This window comes from Ornithodoros turicata, chromosome 1 (genome assembly GCF_037126465.1).
Source record: "Ornithodoros turicata isolate Travis chromosome 1, ASM3712646v1, whole genome shotgun sequence".
Taxonomy (NCBI): domain Eukaryota; kingdom Metazoa; phylum Arthropoda; class Arachnida; order Ixodida; family Argasidae; genus Ornithodoros; species Ornithodoros turicata.
Window position 1 is genome coordinate 148,290,203 of NC_088201.1, and position 13,667 is coordinate 148,303,869.

Below are 13,667 nucleotides of genomic sequence, written 5' to 3' on the forward strand. Positions count from 1 at the left end.
ATAGTAAAACATACCTTTCTCGTTGTGCGCTTCCCCTGGAGTCGACCGACGGAAGTAGCTTCACAGACCTCAAATGAGTTGTATATATCGCAACTTTTATATAAAGCGCCCCTGGAGGCGCGCAAGGGTGGTGCGATTTTCTTTACACAATCACGCAGGAACAGCCCGTGATATATGATGCGCACGCGCGCGCGAAGGACATTTGGAACTTCTTGGAAACTGCATAAGCGAACCCTTTGTTTTTGGTTACAGAAAGCTTGTTTCGGCATGTGGAAATGAGAGGGCTATAACAAGCAGTCCACTTTGACGTGGGCTCGTAGAGATATTTTCTTAAGATAGACTTGCTTTATTAAGCAGAACAGTTTACTTTTTTAATACGCGTGGGCTCGCGGCGTGACTGCTGAAGCTAGATGACTTAATTTCTCGGAAAACTTGATTTACTATCTTCAAACTGCGAGCTCTGATATAAAACAGATGGCCCAACTTGTTAAGACATGCAGCGCGGCGGCCGAGGCTCCATGACCTCATTTCTTGACAAACGTGGTTTACGACCTCCAAAGCATGGCAGTACGCGAGCTTTGATATAAAACAGATGGCCCCAACGTGTTGAGGTGGCCGATGAAGTTCCGTGACCTCATTTCTCGGAACACATGATTTACGACAATGTTTAATGAGTTACTTTCACGATATGCTCGCTATATTGAGAGCACAACGAATACCGTTTAGGTTTTGCGTTTGTTCCGATGTTTTAATGGTGAAGGAAACTCGGGGGGAGATAATCGCGCAAATCGCCCATTTTATGGCGTTTGCTCGCGAAGTCCACAGTGATGGAGCCATCGCGAATACCCTAATGGACGTGATTCAGGAGTCCACAGGGCGCGTAGAAAATTATCAGCGGGAAGAGAGCGGGCTCGTGTCCACCGACGTTCAAAACGTTTAAATATGTATTTCCTCGGTGAAAACAAAAAAATTTGGATGCAATGGAGTGTTTCCCGATCCTTTGGCTAAACGCAGGAATGTGCTAACAAATATTCATTTACCGGCACGTAAGGAGAGTGAGTGTTTTAAATACAACACGCTCGCCCTCCTGCATCCACAGAGTTGGAATACATGGTCAAAAAAATATGAAAATTATGCCACGGAGTACTGGTGGCCTAGTCGCTTCCCCGTTTCCTGCTCTGACCTGGACGAATTCGAAGACAAAAACTTGATATCCGTGTACGTATACGAGTACGTCGATCAGGGAGTGCACGTGTCGCGACCCCCAAAACTCGAATGTGAAAATAAAATTCACTTATTGGCTATAGACCAGCATTTTTTTGGAATCAAGTCCCTCGAGCGGTTACTGATTAGGAAAGACAAGCGTTTCGTCCGTGAGCGTTGCACGCGCTCTTTCCTGAAGGAAGAGAGCATGGCGAAACATCGTCGCCTGTGCGCGGACGTAAAGGAAATCATATTGGAATTTTGCGAACCAGGCAAAAACTTTGTAGAATTTACTAAAATACAGTACAAGCAGCAGTATAACTACGTCGTCGCGTTGGACACGGAGTGCGTTCTCGCGCCCAGTGGTGTTGGCATGCAGCGTCACGTCACCTCTAGCTTCTGTGCCGTGCTCGTGCCCACCCACGACTCGAAGGTGATGCACATGAGGACGCACCACGGTGAAGATTCCGCGAGGCAGTGCGTCAGAGCTTTGATGGAAATGCGGAACGAGATGACCGCCCTGAACGCCCGCCCCGCGGAAATGGCACAGAGCTGCAGTAGTATGGGATCAGCTCAAGAAGCCGGCAAGTCACACAGTCGCCTGGACGCCATTAATTAGCAATTAGAGCAATTTGGGACCCCCCACAGTAATTAGGATAATTCAGGTCGTCATTACACTAATTGGGGAGCATCTAGGACGTGTCCAGACCACTGTGTGAGTTTCCGGCTACTTGAGCTGATAAAAAATAACAAAATAGGTAGAAAATAAAATGAAAAGATAGAAATAGAGTGGAGAGAAGGAGTTTAGTTGAAGATCAAAGACGTCATCTTGAAGAAAGCGGCCCGGAACGGCCGCTGACCGTCGCTGGGCGACGGAGCACAGAGGCAGGTTGCAAAGCATCGCAGCACCAGTTCCGCACATCCTGTGACGTCAGCTGTGACGTCATCATGGCATGTCTGGGCAAGTTAGGACAGCTCTGGGCATGCAAGGAGAAAAACACTTGTGATACAGAGGCTGGGAAAGCAAGAGTATGCAAACCATCAATAGCTAACAAGAAAAAACAATTAGTTACACAACAAATGGGCCCACCACAACAGGAGCGCAGAACCATGCGACTGCTCCATCCGAGAGGCAGGCAGAAACTGACTCGTAATGGTTTTTGTCCTGTATAAACCCCGCAGCTGCACCCCCTAGCGGTTACTTTCTCAACTAATCTCACAACAAAATTATTAAGAATCACGCCAGCGCTACTCCCGGTCCCAAGGCAGAAGATGATAGAAAATGGCGGGAATGCCCGGACAACAGCAACCAGCACCCGACGTGCACGGGCACGAAAATCGCAAACAAAGCGGGAACAAAGTTGGCGAAAGCATTAGTCACACAACAAATCACCTCACCACAGTAGGAGCGCAGACCGATGCGACTGCTCTCGTCGACAGCCAGGTCGAAGTGACGACGGAGCGAACGACCACACGTCTTCTCCCAACGAGAGCCAGAGGTGGACTGACGTAAGCGCCACTCTACGGGTGCTACGCATGCGCGCGCTCGTAGCGCCCTCTGCGCGCTCCTACCGCCACCTGCGAGAGGCTAAGAGAGAAGAGCATTCCTGCGCCCTCTTCTCTCGTTGCTCATTGGTCGTGAGGCTAAGTGAGAAGAGCATTCCTGCGCCCCCTGCTGGCCGTTCTCATTGGTCGGTACGTCATCCTATTGTCTCAGGGCTACACTGTTTTTTTCCACTAGTGCTCCTTTGGTCAATATACAATGAAGCGACAGTATGACGTCATCATGCAGCTGCGTGGCTCAAGGACGCGTACGCTCTAGACAGGGGACCTATTATTTATTGAATCACTATCCCAAGATTATTTCCTTTATTATTCTATAACAACTGAATAGGAAACTATTGCAGAAGAGCACCATGCATGAAAGCTGATCGTAGGAATTCCAAAGTCTTACTAAATGAGACTTGCAAAAGAACAAAATATCCTAACACGTAACTCCATCAACGGCAAATAAGAGGACTAGGTACTCAACAAATCAACACAGAGTACGGGTAAACAGGAGCGCAGAACTCAGGGCAGCACTATCGTCAAGACAACAATGTTCCTTGTCAAAAGAGAAAAATTACAAAACGTCAACACAGGAAAGCATGCATATCGGGGCATGTCAGAACACGTCAGCACAAATTGTACGACTGCTGGGCAACAGAGGAAAACAAACACATGAACAGAGTGAAAAAGACACTCACCATCATTTTTCCCGTTCACAGCATTCCCTCATTGTAAATCCGCTCGTCACAAAATCCACCTGCATCGTCGTACACCATTCACCAGTGACGAACCAGACATCCGCACCCCATCAGAGGCAGACAGAACCCCACCGAAGCTACGCTCTTCCACTGACGGCCAACGCCAGGAGCAGAATTTGCGTGTCGAGACCTGTCAGTGTCCAAGAGAGAAGTGAGTCCTTGCGCCCCCTGCAGGCCGTTCTCATTGGTCGTGACGTCATCCTATTGTCTCAGGGCTACACAGTTTTTTTCCACTAATGCTCCTCTAGACAAGGTCAACCTGAAACAATAGTCTCTCGGTATGCGGTCATCATGCAGGTGCGTGGCTCAAGGACGCGTACGCTCTAGACAGGGCACCTGTTATTTATTGAATCACTATCCCAAGATTATTTCCTTTATTCTACTATAATGATTGCGTAGGGAACTATTGCAGAAAAACACCATAGACAAGAGGAGGTTGTAGCATTTCATTCCCAAAGTCTTACTGTACAGGAAAAAAAATGGTTCAGCAAGACATAAAGTCACACACCTGTCCCCCTCGCGGTCACTCTCTGAACTAAATGAATCGCAAAATTATTAAGAATAGCTCTACTCCCATTCAAGGCAGCACTATCGTCAAGAATATGCCTTGTACAAAAAGAAAAAAACTACATGCAGAAGGAAAGCATGTCAGAACAAGCCCAGACATGGTCAGCACATGTTTGTCAGACAAGGGAGGAAAAAGCGAAAAGAAACAAAGAAGGAAACCAGCATCAAACTATTTCTTCTTATTCAAAAACAGTGCTCATCATAAATCTGCCCAGGACAATACACACCATTTTTCTATTGCCACACTTTTTTCCAGTAACGGTCAATGCATTGCTACAGACTGCATGACGTCATCACATCCTGTCTGAAGAAGAAGAAGACACCGGCAAAGACTCCTATCATTCATTGAATCGCAAGATTATTTCCTTTGTCCTACTCTTAATGACATTGATTCTCTCATTAAAATTCAACAAAAAAGCACCCCGCATATTAACGATTTTCACCCCAAAGGCTCATCATGGTCATTAGAATTACAGTAAACTGCCACTGCTCTTTTAAAATAATAAGTGAGATCACTCAACATCACCTCCAGGCTTATGTAATACATGACCCTTTCTATGCTCATACATTCGTTGTCTGAGGCTACACCTGCGAGCAAAAAAGGCGCGAAAGCCGGGGGCAAAGTTCCATTCGCGCACGCCAAAGCACAAGACAGAACGTCTTTACGGGAACACGATAGCATTCCTATACTATATTAATGATTATTGCATTGCAGTTTAGAAAAACTACTACAAAACTATAATCTTAGGAGCCCAACTTTCTATGGAAACTATAATTGCCCTATTACTTGGATCGCTATTAATGAAGCGCTCCAATTTTTTCTCTGTTCCCATTTCAGCCTTGTCATGCAGTGAAGCAGACTCACATCCAAAATAATTAATTTACACTGAGGGTGCCGTGCTTCAGGAATACCTATCCTGCGCTCAGATGCAAGCATTTCTTTACGGATACAGCTGACTTCCTCAACATACCGAGCTCCTAACAACATCTAACAAACAATAAGAGAAACCCTCTTCTCAGCTGTACCATGCGACTTTCTTCTGCGTAAAATCGGTGATTTGAGGAAGAGAGCAGCGAAAAATTGCGCGCACTTGTGCTTGACTTCAAAAACCTGAAGCATATGCCAATAAACCAAGAAAAAGACACTCATGTCTGCTATCTGATAGTGCCACATACACAGACGCATTGTCGCAAAGAAAGCACAGGACAGGGATACACAACTTTCCTTAGGTGAGCAGGGAAAAGGCTTAAGACCTCAGGGATAATAGCAGAGTCACTGGACATCGCTACGCGGCTAACACAAATAATAAGATAATAGCGGCGGGTAAAATTGCAACACTGCTAAACAAGCCCCAACATGTCATCATGACGTCGCAAACCAGGAAAAAGAAGCACGCGCGCACACACAGCAGCTCAGGAATGCACAAGGAGAGGTGCTTTATAGGAATTTCTACTCCACACACTCAGATACCAGCATTTCTGCACAAATACCTATAACGGCTGACTTCCTCAACATATCGAGGAAAGCGAATACTGACACTCAACATATAACAAAAAACAAACAAATTCCATTCTCATGAACTCTCCTCTGCTGAGCGGCTTTCTCCTGCTCTACCTGGATGCTGACTGTTTCCCCTCATCTACATTCTGAGTAAAAGCCGTGAAAGGAGAAAAGAACCGCGAAAAATTACACGCATTTGTGCTCCAATAGCTGTAACTGCAAGAAACCGTAGCGCACGCCAATACACTGAGAAAAAGACACCCATTTCTGCCACCAGATAATTCTTGCATAATGCCACATACACAGCCGCATTACCCTTGCGTAAAGAAAGCACACGACAAGGATACACAAATTTCCATAAGTGAGCAGTCGAACCGCTCAGAAATAACCGGAGAATCAACGCTTATCGCAACGAAACTCGACGGCTAGCACAACATGACACCAACAACATACTAGCAGCGGGTAAAATTGCAACACTGCTAAACAAGTCCAGACATGCCACGATGACGTCACAAATCAGGAAAAAAAGCACACGCATGCACGCACAGAGGACAACGCATTAAACACACGGAGCGCTCAGGAATAATCGTAGCGTTACCGCACATCGCTACGAAGCTCAACGTCTAACCCAAGACGACAGCAACAAGATATTAGCGAAGATTAAAAATTGCAACACTACTGAACAAGTCTAGACATATGCGACATTGCATACAAAACACTGGTGATCGGGGAAAAGGCCTAAGCCTGCGGCGGATCATCATAGAGCATACACAACTTCATTTTTCTATTTTGCCTAAACTAAACGCGGTCTGCTTGGAAAACGACGTACAAATTTTCTTAAGGAGCAGAGAAATATAGAAATTTCTACTCTGTGCTCAGATACCAGCATTTCTGCTTAAAAACCTGCAAAATTAAGCACTGATTACTTCGTCAAGATATCGAACACCCAACAAAATCAAACAAACAACCGCACTTCCACTGGTAGAACACTATTCAGCTTTTACGCCGGAGGCTTTCTTCTACATAAGAGTAGAGAAAATAAGAAAAAGAGCAGCGAAATATTACACGCACTTTTGCTTGACTTAAAAAACCTGAAGCATATGCCAATAAACCAAGAAAAAGACACTCATGTCTGGTATATGATAGTGCCACATACACAGACGCATTACCCTTGCGTAAAGAAAGCACAGGACAGGGATACACAAATTTCCTTCAGTGAGCAGGGAAAAGGCTTAAGCCGTACCGCCTAGGAATAATCGGAGAATCACCGCTTATCGCTACGCGGCTAGCACAACATGACAGCAACAAGATATCAGCGAAGGGTAAAAATTGCAACACTACTGAACAAGTCTAGACATGCGACATCGAATGCCAAAACACTGGTGATCGGGGAAAAGGGCTAAGCCTGCGGCGGATCATCATAGAGCATACATAAGTTCATTTCGCGTAAACTAAACGCGGTCTGCTTGGAAAACGACGTACAAATTTTCTTAGGGAGCAGAGAAATATAGAAATTTGTACTCCGTGCTCAGATACCAGCATTTCTGCTCAAAAACCTGCAAAATTAAGCACTGCTTACTTCGTCAAGATATCGAACACCCAACAAAATCAAACAAACAACCCCACTTCCACTGGTAGAACACTATTCAGCTTTTACGCAGGAGGCTTTCTTCTACATAAAAAGTAGAGAAAATAAGAAAAGAGCAGCGAAATATTACACGCACTTTTGCTCGCATAGCTATAAGAGAAAAAAAATAAATAAAAGAACGACGCACACGCTAATAAACTGTGACAAAGACACCCATTTCTGCTATCAGATAATTATTGCATAATGCTAAATACTCATTTGCATTGGCCCTGCGTGAAGAAAGCACAGGACAGGGATACACAATCTATCTTAAGCGAGCACGGAAAGTCACTTCTACTCGAACAGCTTAATACCATAAAGTCTGAATTTTTGCAAAGAAAATAAAGCTTGAACAACGCTACGAAGGTGACAGACACATACTAACAAAAAACAAACAAATTCCATTCTCATGAACTCTCCTCTGCCGAGCGGCTTTCTCCTGCTCTACCTGGATGCTGACTTTTCCCCCCCTCACCTACATTCTGAGTAAAAGCAGTGACAGAAGAAAAGAACCGCGAAAATTACACGCATTTGTGTCACAGGACAGGGATACACAAATTTCCTTAAGTGAGCAGGGAAAAGGCTTAAGTCGTACCGCTCAGGAATAATCGGAGAATCACCGCTTATCGCTACGCGGCTAGCGCCTGAACAGCGCTACGAACGTGACAGATACATACTAACAAACAACAGCAGGACCGGCGTCGGGCACTCATAAAATACCCTGCCCAAAACAAAGACTTCACCAGGTTCGCGAGGCAATTCCATTAAAAACGCTCGTCCTATCCTACAGATAGCAATGCAAACGCGACTGCCCTTATTTTTTAAAACCACTATTTCACGCAATAGTACATAAATGTATCACTCGTGTCACACGAAAAGGCAAACACTTACCTGTCAAGTGGGGTCCCAGCGCGTGCGCGCGCGCACACACACTAACATTTTCACACTCACAAACAAAAAGTCTATTTTCACAACCACATAAATCCATATTATTTATCAGGTCAATAATTATCCTACCATCGCCAAAAGACGGTACAGACATGTATGCTTACGCAAGACAATCGGTCCTCGTTCCGGATGTAATAGGATATCGCCACTCGGCCGGCGCGAACCAATAAAGAAAGAAAGGAATGCATGTTCGCTACGAAGAAAACGGTGCCGTGCTTCTACGCAGCGATCATTATACAGACGCGTAAATGTGAACATCATTCGCTACACACTGTAGCTCTCATCATTTTTAAACCAAACCAAACCGTGTTCATAGGTCTTCACTAAATAGGTGAGCCGATAATGACTCCAAATAAAATCAAATCAAATAATCATTCCAGCATCGCTGGCTGCAAGCTTGGGTACCCAACAGAGCAGCGCGCTCCCATTAACACGCCTTGGGCTGACCTTACACACCCGAAGCCTTTTCTGAATACATTCTGCAGGCGCTGGAATAAAAGATTTATCGCGAGGGTACTACGATGTCAGCTCTGTTGCTGTTTAAGTGATAAAACAGTGCGCCCGAACCGCGAAGCGCGCGTTTTCCCGCTCCCCACGTACGTGGGTTCCACGATATCCGTGTACACGATTATGTTGTGAAACGGGGGTTCCAGGAGTACCTCGACGGAGCTCGTAGCATCCTCATCCCCCGTGAACACGGTACGCGATTCGAAGCCCAAAAGCACGGCCAGGTACTCGGAAAGTCTTAGGGTGGAGGTGCCCTCGGAAAGCCGAATTTTACATTTCGGTTCGGTTCCGTCGAAGCTGAAGCGCGCGCGTTCGCCTACGCGCTGATTAATCGCATTTAGAAGTGCTTGCGGCGTCGCATAATAGCCGGGAGGCAGATGTACTTGCAAAGATCGAGGAATTTTCGTCTTGATCGTGAAAGAAAATTGACGAGCTATGGGGAGAGAGACGCATAGCGTTTCTTCGTGTCCCTCGACGGCTGTGAGATGTAGCAGCTTGACAAAGGGTTCCGGTACGTGCAACCCTTTCGGTGTTTTCAGAGAGTACACGTTATCCGCGAATTCTAGCGAGGCGTCCAGCTTGTGCGTCTGGAAATACTTGTTGAGTGTGTTCCGTAGGGACGTGGTTTCCGAATTCAGAGTGACGTCGCCGAAAGCGACGGCAGCTGCGGCGTGCTCCAATAAGATGGAGGTGGCTTCGTGTTCGCTCAATTTGGGGGGTTTCACCGCACGACCTGCTTCGTGGGACGCTAGCGAGGCGTCGAGCGCTTGCGCGAGCCGAGGGTCCAATTCCACTGCTTTCACGTCCACGGGTAAGACGAAGTCGTATCGCGATTTATTGTACGCGAAAGAAACGTCGAATTCCGAAAGGGCTTTTCCCAAATCCCTCTCGAGATCCGAGGTGACACGAAAAGTTCTGCCGGCTTCGACCGTGTCCTCGAAAGAAACCTCGATTTTCGCATCTTGCCTTTCGTAGCCGATATTTAAAAAATCGTTACTTATGCTGAGATCCATCAGACCGACTTTATACCGATTCGAGAGCTGAAGCGGACTATCGAAAGCTACCGTGAAGGCGTTGAGTTTATTCGAGGGAAACTTATCCATGCTGGCGTTCGAGAGCAGATGGACGTAGATGTCTGACATCATTTCCCAATCTTGACCACGTCGCTGCTCGGAACCCAACTGTCGTGTTCTTTGTCGTAACCGAACCAGCGAACCAAGGAGAAGCTCTGACCGTTCAGTTGCTTCTTTCTCAGCACTTTCGTTACGGGCCAAGGCTGATTGGCGTCTCGGGTTACGACGAGTACCTCCTCCGGGTAGAAAGATCCGTCCACTTCCTTACCCCGGTAATCTTCCAGGTGTACGACGGGAGGAGAGGTGTCTCTCAGGCGGGAGACGGTGAAAGTCTGAGGCGACCAACTCCCTTCCGAGCTCTTATGAAAACCTTTTCTGTGAAGTAGGACCCTCACTTTATCCCCCAGTTTGAGCTTCTTTTTCACGGAGGGTACGACGGGCTTCCCATTTATCTTATTGAACAGCTCCAATTCGTTTTCGGGCGTGACTTCGGACGGGCTGATGCCCAAAGTCCTGTGTTTGGTGGTGTTGTAGTCGCGCACGATCTTGGGAAGCCCGGAAACGAAGTGGTATTTTCCCGTTACTCTAAAATAACGGAATATTCTGTCGCGTAAAGTGCGTATGACGCGCTCTGCCTGCGATGCTTTGATTACTGGAGAGAAGGTAGAATACATGTGTACCTTCTTTCGTGAGAGATACTCCTTGACGGTCTTGTTGTAGAATTCCCCACACTCTGTCGCAAAAGATGCGTGTAGGTACGTTACCTCCCCGAAAAAGTCTTATCATGGCCCTTTTCATTTCGGCGGGGCGCTTCGTCTTTAGCGGGAGGGTGCGCAGAAAGCGGGAGAGGGAATCGATTGCCACGAGAATGTAGCGGTAGCCACCGTTGAATCTCTTGTATTTTGAAAAATCGGCGAGGTCCATTTGCCACACGTCGTTGATCTTGAGCGCGATGATGCGTCTCCTATTAAACTTTCTTCTGACCGGATGGTGGAGCGTGTAGGCATCCAGCTTTCTGAGAATGGCGAGAGCCTTCTTTTTGCTCAAGTGATGCGCTTTTCTATAGCGTTCCACACCCCCCAAACCACCCTCTGGTTTCTCATATCCCTCCATAAGTCGTCCACGCAATGGAGGCCTGCTGCTCCTGCTGTTCAGGCTCGCGAGATTTGGGTAGAGAAATCAGACACAATAGTTTCGAGACTTTGAGGAACCAGGAAGGTTTCTTTCCCGTCTTACGTTGCAACAAATAATTGACGAGTTCGTAAACGGAGGAGTGTCTGATGGGCTTGCCCGACACGGAGACACAACCCTCGGGATCCCAGGAAAGAACCTTCTTTAATTCCGAGACGACCCTTTCCGCTTCCTCTTCGTCCACCTCTGGAGAGAGGAGCGAATAGTCAAAGTCATTTGTAGCGTCGGACGCCTTGTTTTTATTGTCGTAGGGGTCAAATCCGTACTGCTTGCGTATGCGATACAGTGCTTGCAGTATGAGTTTCACTTTGACGTCGTCACTCTCCTTCGAGGAAAGAATGTTTCCGATGGAGGAGGAGGAGGTGGTCACTTCAATTCTCTTGGCCATTGGCGAAAAGGTTCAACACGGCGGAAAGCAGGAGAGGAACCACCGACGAAAGAACGCCCTGTCCTCGCTGCTGAGACAGATAGCGCTTCAAACGTTGCGGATTCTTGTGAATCTTTTTGTAGGCGAGCCGTCGTAAAAAGCGTTTGTGCTTCTTCAAACGCGCGAACGTATCTGGAGCTAGAGCCACCTTTCCATTCAATACATTGAGGCAAATTTCGGAGAGGTGTTTCATGTCGGACGAGGACGAACGTCTCAAGACGTCGCGACGGCGTGGAGGGGGTAGAGTGGAGAGTACTTTGAGTAAAGTGAGGTGAGGGCGGAGATTCATTTCGGAGCGTAGATATATTGACGTTCTCCCGGAAAGATATTCCTACGCAACCTGTGATCCTCGTGCGTATAGTTGTGAAGATCCACGAGTAAATATGCGTGGGGCGACGACATCGCTTGTTTATATGCGTCCAGAAAATACTCCAATCTTTTTCTGCCAAATAGCTGTTGGCCGAAATGTTCCATCTGGTGCACGCTGCGCACGGTGCGCCACAGGACGACGTAACTGGCGTTGTAGGATATTGTTCTAAAATGGCTACTGTCGAAAAAGATGTTTTGAACGAGTAAGAAGATCGACGCGTTGGCGTGGTGAGAACCCGAATGAAAAGATCGGTCACCTCCTTCAAGGAACCGGCGTCGGTCATGTGATCGTCGACGACGATCAGCGTAGCGCGCGACGTGTCCCACTCTCGCGGTAGCTCCTTGGTAAATTTTACGGAGTCCCCGAACTCGTCCTGCATGCTCGGCGAAGCATATTTCTGCACGTAGAATATTTGTGACGGAGGCTTGTCTACCACGTCGTTCAGGTTCCTCAACACGTTAGCAACGAACGTAGATTTGCCGCACATGGAGGGACCGCTTAAGATACAGCGAAAAGGATGACGGAAACGAAAAGGTTCGGGGGAAGACATGTTACGTGCGTACACGTTGCACGAAGAGAAAGAAGAGACTGAGACTCGAGGAGAAATGCATCGCTTTTATTTACACATCCTCGTCGTCGTCCTCTACATCGGAACTGCGTTCCCAATACAGATTGTCCAGGCTAAAGTTGGACTTCTTTTTCGCCAGTCTGTCCGCCGCTAAGATGCGGTCGAGCGTCTTCATCTTGTCCTGACACATTTCTTGACGTGCTTGCAACCATTCCAGACGGTGGACTTGAAAGGCTTCCTCCACGATGCCGCGTATAAATTCGCGAAGTTCTTCGTTTTTTGTCTTTTCCTTGCGACGACGAGAAACCAGGAGAATAAACCACACATGGCGTTTTCCACGTATCGGTCAGAATGATGACGCGAGCTCGGTGCGCGCTGCCTTTATAGAGATAAACCCGTCGCCGCTAGGAGCGCGCGCGCGCAGCAGAGAGCCGAAACCGAAAACACCCGCGGCCGGCGCAGAGGGAGCTAGCAGCGCGCGCGCGCATGCGCGGACGGGTGGAGCAGAGGGCGCGCGCGCATCCATAGCGGCCGCTGCGCGTCGCCTCTCTCAGTTTCTCTCGGACCGTCGCGGAAGACGGACGTGCGCTCCGCTTGCTCGCTCACTTTCTGGCTGGATCTCGTAGAGAGCAGACGTGTGTGTTCTCCGCGCTCGCTCAGTTTCTGCCTGGAAGTTGCCGCGGGGGAAAAGGTGAGTGATTTGACGCGCTCCTTTTCTTGTATGTTTGCCGTGTTTAGCGGTGACCGCGCTCGTGTTAAGCCTTTTCTCGCATGTTTAGACTTGTTTTGCGGTGTCCAAGCCTGTTGACGCATGTTTAGCGATGTGTGGTTCCCGCCTTGTGTTAGCTGCGTAGTGTTGGGGTTAGGCCTAAGCGATCGCCCCCGTAAGCCTCTTTCCTCGTATGTTTGCCGTGTTTAGCGGTGACCGCGCTCGTGTTAAGCCTTTTTTCGCATGTTTAGCGATGTGTGGTTCCCGCCTTGTGTTAGCTGCGTAGTGTTGGGGTTAGGCCTAAGCGATCGTCCCCGTAAGCCTTTTTCCCCGATGTGCACTGTTTTCTGTTTAGCAGTAGCGGTTAGACCTTTTCTCTCGCATGCCTAGACTTGCTTAGCAGTGCTGTCATTTTTACCCGCCGCTAGTATCTTGTTCTGTCTTTCTCGTCTAGAGCTATGATGGTGGCGCCATCTGGTGTGATGCCTTGCAACTAAGTGGCCACCTGTCGTCGATCTCTGCAACTGCTGGGTGCAAACTACCAACATGGCGGACGCTGGTCACTCGGGTGTTGCGGAGCGGCTTCTTCGCCGCGGCATCGTTGATTTTCGAATAAATTGTTTCTCTCCACTCTATTTCTATCTTTTTATTTTATTTTCTGCCTATTTTT

The 13,667-nt window shown here is 47.7% G+C and overlaps 1 protein-coding gene and 1 long non-coding RNA gene across 2 annotated transcripts in view; both read left to right on the forward strand.

Annotated features, from left to right (window-relative positions):
* LOC135386957 (uncharacterized) overlaps nt 1-13,667 on the forward strand; it is a 78,581-nt gene that overhangs the window by 34,385 nt on the left and 30,529 nt on the right. The gene's annotated exons all lie outside the window — the stretch shown is intronic.
* Nucleotides 12,907-13,632, forward strand: LOC135370861 (uncharacterized). Its single transcript, XR_010415467.1, has 2 exons — nt 12,907-12,979; nt 13,452-13,632. It is a non-coding gene; the product is annotated as an uncharacterized LOC135370861 (long non-coding RNA).